Raw genomic sequence first — 13,136 nt, 5'->3', positions numbered from 1 at the left:
AACAGCAAGGAGGCAGAGAAAGGTAGGTTTCTGTGTTTGAGTCCAACCTGATCTATACAATGGGTTCCAAGCTGGTCAGGGACACATGGTGAGAGTCTGTCTTTAAAAAACAAAGTTTCCTTTGTTATGTATGTGGTATTCATAAATACATGCAGGTAAACATTCATATACATAAAATAAAAATAAATTAATACTTAAAAATAGCAATACTAACAACAAGCAAAAAGCCATATGGTATATAGTAACAATCTATTGACATATTGAACCACTCAAAATTTCAAAAGCCTTTATCCTGCTTTCTAGATTAATTACTTAGATTAATAATAAGAATTGAAGAGGCAACCAAAATCAGACAGCCCACCTGTTCTCAGGGGTAGTTGGCACCAGCAAATCAACTCCCAGCGTTCTGGCAGCATTGTCATGATGCAATGGAAGAGATCATGTGGCAAACCGTTAGGAGCAGATGGATCGCTGACATACAGCCCATTTCCATGCTCTGAGGACGAGGCTGACTGCCCAGTGCATTGAAAGATGAAAAAGAGCACGGGGAATGAAATAATTAGAGTCTAATCCAAAATCATGGGCACAGGGATAGAGACCAGCCATGAAAATTTGGAAACAAACAAGTCCATCCTACCTCTGTCCATGATTTTAAGGCTGCACTGGAGAGGGAGGGAAGAACACACGGATATAGCATCCCATATTCACCTTGTAGTTGCAAGGCATATGGCAAACTTGTGACAACTAATTTGTGAGATCAATTTATTTTCTGAGTGAATCTCACTTAAATCCACATATGGGTGCCTCTAGAAATTACAGTGACACAAAGCCCAACCTTGTACCGTGAATCAAAATTCCCTTAGTCTTTATCTGTCTTCTAATGGATTCTGATCACAGCATAATAGGGATTTGCAAGCTCCAGAATGGCATTTGATCCAAGCAAGAGCTTTAACCCACAATCATGATCTTGATTAGGACAGACTGCCTCCATTACCAGATATTTAATATCTATGTGTCAGTGTTTAGAGTCTTATCTCACAGCATCTTATTTTTTTTTGTCTATCTCCAGTTCTATGAATAACCTCAAATGTCCTTCCTCTGAGAAACAAGAAGATAGAGAATGAAACAGAAAAAGCAAGAAGGGATTTGCAGAGAAAGGGAAATGTGAAACTATTTGTGCAAAGAGAATCCTGTATCTGATAGCCATGTCCCCTACAGTGTACATGCTAATGTCAGGTACTTTGTCCATGGGCAGAGTGGCAGCAGACTGATACCTGAATGACATTTCTTTTTTTTTTTCTTAGTGACTGCAAGCCTCCTATGACTTGCCAGGAGGCATGTCACATTGCCAAGGGCATCCTACTTAGGGATATTATGACAGATGATGACAATCATTTGATCCAAAGCAGCAGCAATGACTAATGATTCTAACTAGACTTCGCAGGAGGAGGATGGACAGCTACATCGATAGAGTGATGTAGATCAGCATAGCATTTTTAGGCAAGTGGATTGAGTCTCTTACAATTCCTCTGTTCAAGTATGATATACTTGTATTGTTTACTCTTTTTAAACATGTTAGAAATGATCAATAAATTTTAATAAGAAATTTTTCAATTGCATTCTCGATAAAACCTCAAAACCATATTTAATGAATAAAATTTATATTAGCCATGGTTGTAATATGAATTATCTACACTTTAGATATTAAAGCACGGTCTTCTGACAGAATAAAGAATTATAGGTAACTTTGCATTTGCTACCTTTAAATACTCTTGAATTCAAATGTAAGATGGCCAAGATAATGCACTTATCCTGGCCGCTTTGTAGGACAGGGAACTTGTTATTCTGAGACAATGAAATAGTCTGCTAGTGCACTTTGGAATCACTCTCTTGTCAGAGTATCCTGTATTGTATGGCTAGAGAACAGAGCAAACTCCCAGAATCGCTGATCATGACTTGTGTCCAGAATGACTTGGAGTTATAAATCATTTCTGTCCATGGAAATAGTTCTTCCTTGGTATTTCTTCTGTTGAAGTGTTGCAATATTTTTGCCAAGGTCTTCTTGTCCTGAATTTTGTTCTCAGAATGGAGAGCAGCTGTGAAAGTGATTTTATATTTGCATTTCATTCCACTTTATTAATTACTTTTAACTTTTTCATGCAATATGTTTTGATCATATTCTTTCCCCAACTACTTCCAGATCTTCTCTCCTCACTACCCAGCCAATTTCATGCTCTTTCTCTTTCGAAAAAAACAAAACCAACAAAACAAAGCACATCCCCCAAAACATCAAACAATAACAATAATAAAAAGGCACATACACACACACACACACACACACAAATACCACACACAAACACAAACACACAGAGAGAAAACATTTTGTGTTAACTATTATAGAACATGAGGTTCCCCTAGAGTCTCATTGATATATCCAATGTCACGCCAATGGAGAAAACTAATCACCACTCTCCCAGCAGTCATCAATTACAAATACCTTCTTGACTAGGAGTGTGAATTTTGCATACTTTCCCTTCTCCATTTTGAGATTTTGTCTGCCTTGAATTTGTGCAACTCTTGTGAATGCTGTCACATTCTCTCTGAGTTCATGTTGTATCTTGAAAATAATGGAGTTATCTACCATTTGTTTTTCTAGCTTCTTTCTGCATCTTCCCCCTGAACTAAGGGAAGAGTGTGATAAATACATTCTATTCATACTGAATGCTGGAAAGTCTTTAAAATGTTCAGATGTGAATCCTTCTGTTAATTTCTATCTACTGTGAGAAAAAACACCTCTGATGAAAGATGAACAATGCCCAGATCAATAGGCATATGGTATGTCACCAGCAATTATTTTATTGTTATATTTATTTATTAGAATCGCAATAGGTTTTACCCTAAGGCCCACGATCCATCTAGTCTTAGGTTTTTAACCTCATTAAAAGGGTCAGTTGTGGGTTCCATCCCAGGTAGTGGGATTTAAATCAAATAAAAAAGTAGTTGATTACTCTCCTAATGTTTGTGCCATGGTTGTACCAGTATATCCTGAGGCAGGCTGCTGTTGGAGGCCACAGAGTTCATAGCCGACTGAGCTTGGCACTTCCCTTTCCAGGAGTGTGAACAGTGTTTTCTGTCACTAGGGGCACTTTTCAGTAAGTGTGAAGTTTCTAGTTGTGCTTCAGCTTGATCTCTTCACGGTCAATGATAAATCTAAGTGGTGTCTGCAACAATAGGGCCATACATTCCTCCTGTGGAGGGTCATCAATTGAATCAATCAATTAATTAACATCAATTACTAATCATCAATTAGCAATCACCTGTAACATTTGGGAGGATTTATGGAACCAGGCCAATAACTCAGCTAACTATAACTCATTCTTGGCACTAAGAATTTTCCTTGGTAGCATATGATGTGGAAGTATTGTCTCTCTTATTAAATGGTAACTGCATTTACATTTCTTTTACATATTTTAGGAAGCCTCTAAAATAATAGGCTCCCATGAGGCCTTTAAAAGACTTTTCAATTAGTTATATCTTTCCATATTCCCCCTGGTAACCTTCTTTCTCATTCTTTCACCCATTTAATTCTCTTATCCAGATGTAGACATAACTCCATGCATCTACAGACACCTGATATTTTTTAACAATGAAAACCAAAAGTACTCACTAGAGAAGAGACAGCACCTTCGGGAAATGGTCAAGTTGTGGAACTGCATGCAGAAGACTGGAAATAGATTAATAACTATTATAATATAATCCCTGATACATTCTTCTGTAACTTCTGTGGCCTTTCTGATCTCTGAGAATGAAAAGTTCTGTTCAGTCTCAAGAAGGCTATAGGGTTTGGTTATAGGAAAGGACCAACTTTAGGGTCAGCATCTACTTAGCTGAAAGAGCCCAGGCTCTTGTTATCTGAGATTTGTCATCCAGTGGAAAAGATGAGGGTTTTTGTTAGACAAGGGAGCCAACATTAGTAAAGAAGTTTCATAAAACCAGGGATTGTTCTTTAATACAAATGGCAACTTATAGATTGGGAAAGGACTTTTATTAACCCTATATCTGACAGAGAACTAATATCCAAAATTTATAAAAAAAATTCAAGGTACTAGATGCCAATAATCTAAATAACACAATTAAAATATGAGGTACAGAGCTAAACAGAGAATTCCCAACAGAAGAGTTTCTAATGGCTGAGAAACACTTGAAGGAATGCTCAATGTCTTTAGTCATCGGGGAATACAAACCAGAACCACCCTCAAATTCCGTGTTACACATATGATAATGGATAAGATCAAAAAGTCAAGTCATAGTACATGTTGCTGAAAATGTGGAGAAAGAAGTACATTCCTCCGTTGCTGGTGGGAGTGCAAACTTGTATAACCATTCTGGAAATCAATTTCTTGGTTTCTCAAAACACTGGGAATAGTCCTGCCTCAAGACTCCTGGGCTTATAACCAGCAGATACTCCAGTATACCATAGGGTCACTTGCTCAACTATGTTCATAGCCACATTATTTGAAGTAGCCAGGAACTGGAATCAACCTAGATGTCTCTCAACTGAAAATAAAGAAAATGTGGTATATCCGCACAATGGAATACTGCAGCTTTCAAAGACTAACGCATCAAGAATTTTGCAGGCAAGTGAATGGAATTTGGGAATATTATCCTGAGTGAGGGAAGCCAAAGTCAGAAAGACACATATAGTATGCACTCACTTATAAGTATACATTATCCATAAAGTGCAGGCCAACCAAGGTACAATCCACAAACCCAAAGAAACTGGATAAGAAGGAGGTCCAATGGGAGCATGCACTAATGGCACTCAGAAGGGGAAAATAGTCATCTGAGGTCGATAGGGAGAGGGAACTGGATAGGAGAGGAGGAGAATGGGGATGTGAATCAGGTGTGGGCAAAGGGGGTAATGGGAGAGGACTGAGAGTGAGAATGGAAATTTACAGGAAGGGGAATCACTTGGTGACTAGCTGGAGAGTTGTGATTGGGAATGGTACAGGAAGTCTAGGGGTGACCCTAGCTGAGATAGAGATATAGAGACTGAAGTGACAATCTCCTGTAGCCAAGCAGGACTTTTAGAGAAGGGAAGCTGACACCAATCCACCCACAAAGTTTTCAACCCAAATTTTGTCTTGCCCGCAAGATATGTAGGGGTAAAGATGGAGCAGACAACCCATGACTGCCCCAACTTGAGACCCATCCCACTTGACAGCCAACCCCGGACACTATTAATGATATTCTGATATGGTTGCCGACAAGAACCTAGCATAATCGTCTCCTGAGTGGTTTCATCCAGTAGTGGAATAAAGCAAATGTAGAATCCCACAGCCAAATATAAGGCTGAGCCTGGGGAGTACTGTGGAAGGAAGAGTCAGGTATAGATGTGAACAAGTCAAACAAATGGTTAATACCACAAGAAGACCCATAGAATCAACGATCTGGTACCATGAAGGCTTACAGAGCCACGGAGCATACAGGAGCTGGACTTAGACTCCCTACATATTTGTAGCAAATGCGCCCCTAACCAGTGTTTATCTGAGTCTCTGTTCCCTGCCATTAGATTGCTACCTGCACTGCCTGGCTAGACCTCAGTGGGAAAGGATGTGTCTAGTCCTGATGGGATTAGACGTCCCAGGGTTGGGGTGATACCCAAAGGGAAGTCCCTTTTTCTCGAGAGAAGAGGGGAAATAGGGGGAGAGATCTGTACGGATGTGGCTGGGAAGAGAGGGGGGAGGGGGCTGTGGTTGAGATGTGTAATGAATAAATTTAAAAAGAAGTTGGAAGAGGAAGATATAGAGGGAAAGACAGGAAGGATGGAAGAAGGGTATCTATAGGAAATGTTCACAGCATTAGCCAAGAAAATAACGTAAGCTTTTAAAGTGGTTTTAGGGCTTAATGCAATGATCAAGAGTTATAGATATCTCTGAGTAATTATAGGGTAATGCTAGGACACTGAGTTTGGAGTGGGTGGGTAAGAATAAGAGCATCCTCATAGAAGCAGGGAGAGGGGGAAAGAGGGTAACATTTTAAGTGTAAATAAATAAAATATTCAAGAAAAATAAAATTAAAAAAAGGAAATACATCTGAAAGTATTTTGTAAGCTCAGAATGCAGAGTTGTTCTTGCTAAGAGAAACTCAAGTACTCTTAAGCAAGGAGATGTTGTCCAGCATATCTATAGCTGGGACCAGTCTCTTTTAGGTCTCTGACATGGGCTTTGCCATTCTATCTTCACAAAGGACTTCTTAGGAAAGAAAGACCTCCCTGACGTGGAAAAGAACATGATCCCTCTGCCAGACCACTAGCACAGACAACCAGCTACTGTGCCCCTCACACTTCCCTGCTGCCATGGACAGCTTTTCTGCTTCTATTGTCTGGTAAAGCAATGAATTCTGGCTTATAGGGGGGAAAAAAGACCATCTTATCTTTTAAAACACATTTCAGCCAAGAGCAGGAAAAAGCTTTCAGGCCTCATTTGCATAATAAACTGCCCACAATGTGAGAATTCATGAAAGAGAACTGTAAGCGGACCTTTAGAAGGAGACTTAAATAAATGAATAGGTGTCACTAGTAGGGTGATTATTATAGACTTGAACAATGTCCCTGTGAGAGGGGCTGCATAAACAACTTCCTTAGAGATGGAAGCCCAGCTTAGGAAGCAGGCTGTAGCCTGCCAGTCAATTTGCTTGCTGGCTCCTATTTCTGCCTGGATCACAATGCAGAAGGCTTCAGGGGTTTCTCAGCTTTGACCTGGATTTGAGTTCTACCTCTAAAATACTGGGTTTGTGGGATCACTATGAGCTTTCATCCTCTTACTTACTGAAGGGAGGGAGGTTAAAATGCCTACTATGTCTGGTCCAAATTCTCTCACTGTCTCTGTCTCTCTCTGTCTCTCTCTGTCTCTCTCTCTGTCTCTCTCTCTGTCTCTCTCTGTGTCTCTCTCTCTGTCTCTCTCTCTGTCTCTCTCTCTGTCTCTGTCTCTCTGTCTCTCTCTCTCTCTCTCTCTCTCTCTCTCTCTCTCTCTCTCTCCAAGGCAAGGGAAACTGGGGGCCTCTTCAAGGTCTGGAGAGGTCAGAAGATGGCTCCTGATGCAAACCTGAGATTTTTAAAATCCAAATAAATAAAAAAAACTCTATTAAGAAACATGGCTATATGTCGCTTTTGTTGTTGCTGCAAGTGACATAGAGTTAAATTAAAAACTTAAAATGTAGAGAGGCTTATACCATGGGCTTTCTGGAACTTTTGTGTAAACAAAAGTAAATTTGGTGTTGAAGAGGAGAGAGAAAGGGGGAGTTTCAATCTGGGGGCTGGAGGGTTGGGAAGGAAAAGAAATGATTCTTATAGTTGGAAAAAGTGACATTAGAGGAAATTTGAGTCACAGGCTGGTGTAGCTAAGGTAAGCTATGTCCCATGAAAGGTTTTGAGAAAGGAACATGTGCCCCAGCAAGTGAATGTAAACTCACTGTTCAGACTGAGTGAGTCAAAATCCTGAGCTCCAGTCCAGGGGTCAGTAGACCCCACAATCTCCATCACACAGAAAAATGAACATTTGAGCAGGACTTCCGACATGTTTTAGGATATTTTGAGATGGATGATGAGCAAACCTCAGTGCTTGAATATAAACTCTAGAACAAGGCTGTACTTCATGATTATGATTACAGGATGCTGAAAAATACAGCATGATTTAATCACATTAGGTCTGGAAATGGCTGGTAGAAGCTGTGACATTTCTGGGAGCAATTCTTTCATTTTTACTGTTAAAACTTGTTAAGATAAATTTAAAAAATCATTCTATAAAACCTTAGAGTTCCTGTGAGGCTTAAAACCCTGATCCAAGTTCATCTTAATCCAGATCTTTCCTCTCAGACCAAGTTCAGTTTGGCAAAAACAGATCCATTAAAGCTGCTTGACTTTCTAATACTTGACAGGATATAATATATGTAATCAATTTAATTATTTGCATAGTAAATGTGCCTGTAAATTATCAGTGCTGTATGATCCCTAGTGTTTTGTTATTAATTATAGTTTTTCAAAATTAAAGAGGAAGAACACAAATGTGGATTTGTTTGAACAGCAAAATGATTATTCCTGCCTATCTAAATTCAGTATGGGATTGGTTGCTCTTGGCAAGGCATTAAGAATTCACAGCATGCTATTAGCTTATGGGATGAATTAGAGAAGCTGGGTGCTAAGCTCAGCAAAGCCTCTTGGGTATGTTAGATTGTGGAAGCAGGCATCCTGAGCTCTCCCCTGGACATTCCTGATCATAGCTCCTAGCCCAGAAAGATGGGCTAAGAGGACACAGGGGATGGGTGGGGGTTCATTCTGAACTCTTTACCCAGCCCTCTATGTGTATTCCCTAGAATCCCAAGTCCCATCTCACCCTGTCCTTAGACAACCTACTACTCCATAGACCAATTCTCCTACCACTTTTAGACACACCATGGTTCTTAGACTTTATCGGAAATAACATAGAAGGCAATAAATTAAAACATGCCTCTCACTACAAAAGCCATAAAGAGTAATTATGTACAATAACCAAACTAAAGCAAGGCACACCATAATCCTAGAACAGAGAAAACCATTTGAAGATCATTGGCACGTCTTGGTTTCCCTTGCAATGTCATTTCTGTGGGCAAACATACTAGAGAGACCTGTGCTGCGAAAGCTGCCAGAAAGTGTAGGTTGATATTAACTTGGCTGCTGCATCTTGTCTTTGTCGAAGGTTTTATTACATAAGGTGCTCATAAAGTGAGCCCTGCTCATTGATGGCAGTGACCCTCAGATTCTGTCTCTCTTGGCTTGTGCTCCTCACCGTCCTTACAAAGAAAACAGGCCATCTTAGTGGTGTATTGTCTGCTGCAGCTACTATTTCCTGTGACCCTCACAGCATACCTGGGGGATGTTCCACATGTACCTCCTGGCCAGAGTATTTTTCACTTAGTATTCATTTGTGGCCTCCTGCTTCCAAGACTCCTAGTACATGGATCTCTCTGATACCCATGACCACATCTACATCCTGTCCTCCATGACACTTCTTACAATGTGCAGTGAAGCATATGGTCATTCATTCACAATTTGTATCTTCTTCAAAGCTTTGGATTCCATAAGCAGGAGAGCAAATTTGACTGTTACGAAAATGCCAGAGCTCCTGATATGACAAATGTCCTCACAGATGTTGAGCAATGAAATAAAATTAATCTCAACTTCATATAAATCTACCTAGGCGGTTAACAGAGGAATGTATGTGCTAAATTTGAAAAATGTGTCACCTAATCCTGCCGTAACCCTGGACTTTGGACAGATCCTAGTACCACTCTGAAGCCACGGTCCTCACTGGTATGTGAGAGTTTAAGTGGTGATGTTTATAACACCGCATTTTATAAATATAAAAGGGCCCAGGTCCTGAGATTTCCAATGCTGACACTTTATAGAGAGAAGTAGACCTTGTGCTACTGGATTGTTCTGTTTCTTGCTTTAGCTAAAGACTTCATTCTTTAAAGCTTATTTATTAAGGATCCTAAATTGAAGTAAATTTTATTTATGTGATTCAAAAAGAATATTTTTGAACGGCTCTTTTATAAAAACTTGTAATATCATAGGATTCTTATCCAGCAGTCTGATAGTGGTTACAGCATAGACATCTAACTAATATGTGTATTTATCTCTCTTTGGGGATCAAAGAATATGTGAATGTAGCTCACTCACACAGGCTATAAAACCTGTTGGGAGCTGAAGGGGAAAGTGGAGGCCGTTGCCTATTGCTGGTTATGATTCTTCAGCTGTTTCTATGATTTCCTTGGCATCTGATCAATTGAGCATTCAGGCTGAGGGGCTATCAGGGAGCCAGGTCCTGAATATGAATAGCATTGCCACACAGTTGCCCTGTGCAGAAAAATGGAAGGTTAAAAAAGCAACTACAGTAAGTTGTTATCAGGCATGAAGAAAAACAACATGCTATCAACCCATGGATTCCCCGAGGGATCCCAACTGAGCAATAGTGACAAGATGAAGTACCCAAGTGGGAAAGTGCCAGCGGCATAGCCTTGCGGCATCCTTCCCTGGTGCCAACTGAGACTAATGGACATGCTGTAAAATGTTGACTCTTCTGCCTCTACATTGACAGTTAGTTTCCATTTCTCAAATAAATATTCCTGCTGGGAGAATCCTTAATGATCTTGATAGATTTGCTCTCTTCATGCCCTTCTCCTACTTCCCTTGTCTTTATATCATTTCAGATGTTGCCCCCAGAGCCCTCCTGCCCCAGTCACTGGAAGGCAGACCAAGAGCATAGAGCTTTTATAATACATAGTTAGAGATAAGGAAGAGAGTCACTGTCAGGACTGTGAGACAGCAAGAGACTGGGGCACTGGAGAGTGGGTGGAGAGAGTGAGAGAGAGTGAATGATGGAGAGGTAATCAAAAGGTTCTTCAAGGGTGGGCTGCCAGTGATGGTAAGATAAGTGGGAGGAGGTGACTTGGAGGATGGTTTTCCCGAGGGCATCAGCTATGCAAACCATACCATACAATTGAGCAGAAGCACTTTGTAAACCTAAAGACTTTGATACTCATGATTGAAACATATCCAAGTTACAGACATACCTAGAAGGCTTCACAGAAGTAGGAACAGTTAGTTCACAAATGCAGAGAAATGCTTTAACTCTAAATCCTGGGGCTTCTCTTCAGGACCCACAAGAACCTGTGCATTTCTATTTTCAGTTTGAACAAGTTCACTGTCTCTGAGAAACTGTCATGGAATCCTAACAAGAGAAACTTCTCAGCCATCATTCTAACTGCTGTACAGAGGCAGATACATTATGTTTTCCACTACCAGCCATTCAGGTGTGTCCAAAGTGCCCCACTGCACTCAATTTCTTCAAGGATATTATTGATGCTCCTGTCTAAGGCACACTTGGTATTCACCTTGGAACTGAGATGCATTATTCCACATAGCCAGGGCTATGCAAGTGGTGCTTTATTCCATATTATGTATTTGCAATTTCATGTCTTGAGCAAAATGACTCATCCCTTATGCCCAGGTCATCTTTACAAAGCCGATATATGAGATGATTTATGAATTATTTTATAACAGTGTGAGAATGAATTATCAAAATGTTTAAGCATCATGACGGTCATACCATCATAGATCGGCTGAGCTATCATGATTGCTAATGTTGCCCAGGAGATACCAGTTCACATCACTAGAGCAGACTTGCATTTTGCAGTATTGTGTTGGTTTATGCTGGTGATTTTTCTCTCTGAGACCTCCTGAGATAATGTAACCAGAGTGATTCATCTGACCCAAATCTAACAGAGTCCTATATGAACTTCAAAAATTATATATTAATCTATTCCAAAACAGGAATGAAGCCAATGTGGTCAGAAGCAAAAAATGTACTTTCTAAGCAGAATCATCACATGTATGTCTTGTACAATGTTGTCTGTCTGTCCGATATCTGTCTTTGAATGACACCCAGGAATCTCTACCCTCACTCAGCTGCACAGGGATACTATGTCTCCCTAAAGGTATAGCAAAAGAAGATTTCACGTGTTTTTCTGCACACAGCCTCTCTCCCAGTGCCTTCTGGGAGTTACATCACAGTGTGTGCTCAAAGCTGATCATGACTGTAAGTGAAAAGAACCCTGCAGTCAACTGTTGTAGATTACAGTAGTGCTTATAATTTAATGTAATTAATTCAAGATGCAATAATTCTAGACTCTAACCGAAACAGATCATCTCTCAGTCAACAGAGTTATTATCAAATGTTCTACCAAAAACGCTCTTGTTCCAGGGCTCTGAACTTGACTTTGATCTGCCTCCTTCTTGTCTACCACACATATCTTCTTTTTCTTAAAGAGAAAGGAGAGTAAAGTTAATGCCTGGATGCATTTCTCTGCCATCTCCTGGAAGTGTGGATGCCTTTGGAGACCTTTTAATGCAACTTGATGGGGTGTGTGGTTACATAACACCTGCCTCAAACCTGGCTCATCCTTGGGAGGCCAGATTGAGTTGTCATCACGCTCTTCTGCCCATGAAGTTTATCAAGTCACCAGACCAAGATCAGAAGGAGAGTAGAGGCTGAGCTCGACCTGTATCATGAAATTATAGGGATGTAGTGTGTGAGCATTGAAAAGGAAATGGGCTCCTCATTCCAGTCCTGCCTTACCTATCCTAATAACTGTTACACAACTTCAGGGACCACCAATAAGTCCACAATTACTTACTGAAGCAGCCTATGTCTTCTATATGCCCTTTAATGATATAACAGTAGCACCGATGAATTACCTACTAAAGGAACACATGCCTTTCTGTAGGCCTGCCAAAGATGTCAATAGTAGGATTTATGACATGAGTCAGTAAATAGAACACCAGATGCACAAGTCTGGCAAATCAAATTCAATATCTGGAATTTGTATAAAGGGAAAGAACCAGACATTATGGCTGCTGTTGATGAACTCATGATCTATGACACTTAGGAGAAATATGGTCCTTGTGAGGTTTGTTGCCACCAAGTGGCATATTCTACTCTCTTGTACTCCACAGATAAAGGCAGATTGAAAAGGAAATGATACTGACTAGAAGGTAAAGAAGACAATGCAGCATTAGTCTTTGTAAAAAAGTTATGAAAGCTAGATTGTTAGTTTTGTTTATTCTTTTTTGCATTTTGTTGGACATTGTGTTTGCACTACATCTTGGGATTATCCAATTCTCATTTCCTCTTTCTTATTCCATAGGACTCTCATTCCCCCATATATTTTCTTCATAATTTCAACTTTGTGTTTTCTGTTTGTTTCTGTAACACACTGTGTTTCCCAAACATTCATAGATGCTACAAAGAAACATGTCCCCACTTTCCAATAGCCATCAACTGCCAATAGTTAGAAGCTCTTCCACCCTCCACCCTCCTTGCTGGAGTTTTTCACTAGTTTGATCTTGTGCTCTTGCGATCTTATGCATGCAAATACACCTTCTATGTATTCATGTATGAAACAGCCCATACCTTGTCCCCAAAACAGTATTATACAACATTCTTCTTCATCCTTCAGCCTTTATATTGCATTTTCTCCATGGATGAACACCTTGTCAAAATTTTGAACAATTTTGAACTTTTGTACTAAACACTACA

At 40.0% G+C, this 13,136-nt stretch overlaps 1 long non-coding RNA gene across 1 annotated transcript; it reads right to left on the bottom strand.

Moving 5' to 3' along the window:
• Positions 1-1,619: 1,619 nt before the first annotated feature.
• On the bottom strand, positions 1,620-10,753 carry LOC108351840 (uncharacterized). The gene is made up of 3 exons (XR_001839620.3): positions 10,612-10,753; positions 3,668-3,724; positions 1,620-2,096 (listed from the first exon to the last, which is right to left on the bottom strand). It is a non-coding gene; the product is annotated as an uncharacterized LOC108351840 (long non-coding RNA).
• Positions 10,754-13,136: the final 2,383 nt, after the last annotated feature.

The sequence above is a fragment of the Rattus norvegicus genome, chromosome 8 (assembly GCF_036323735.1).
Source record: "Rattus norvegicus strain BN/NHsdMcwi chromosome 8, GRCr8, whole genome shotgun sequence".
Lineage (NCBI taxonomy): Eukaryota > Metazoa > Chordata > Mammalia > Rodentia > Muridae > Rattus > Rattus norvegicus.
The sequence above is the reverse complement of the archived record's forward strand: the minus strand, read 5'-3'. Positions and strand labels throughout refer to the sequence as shown.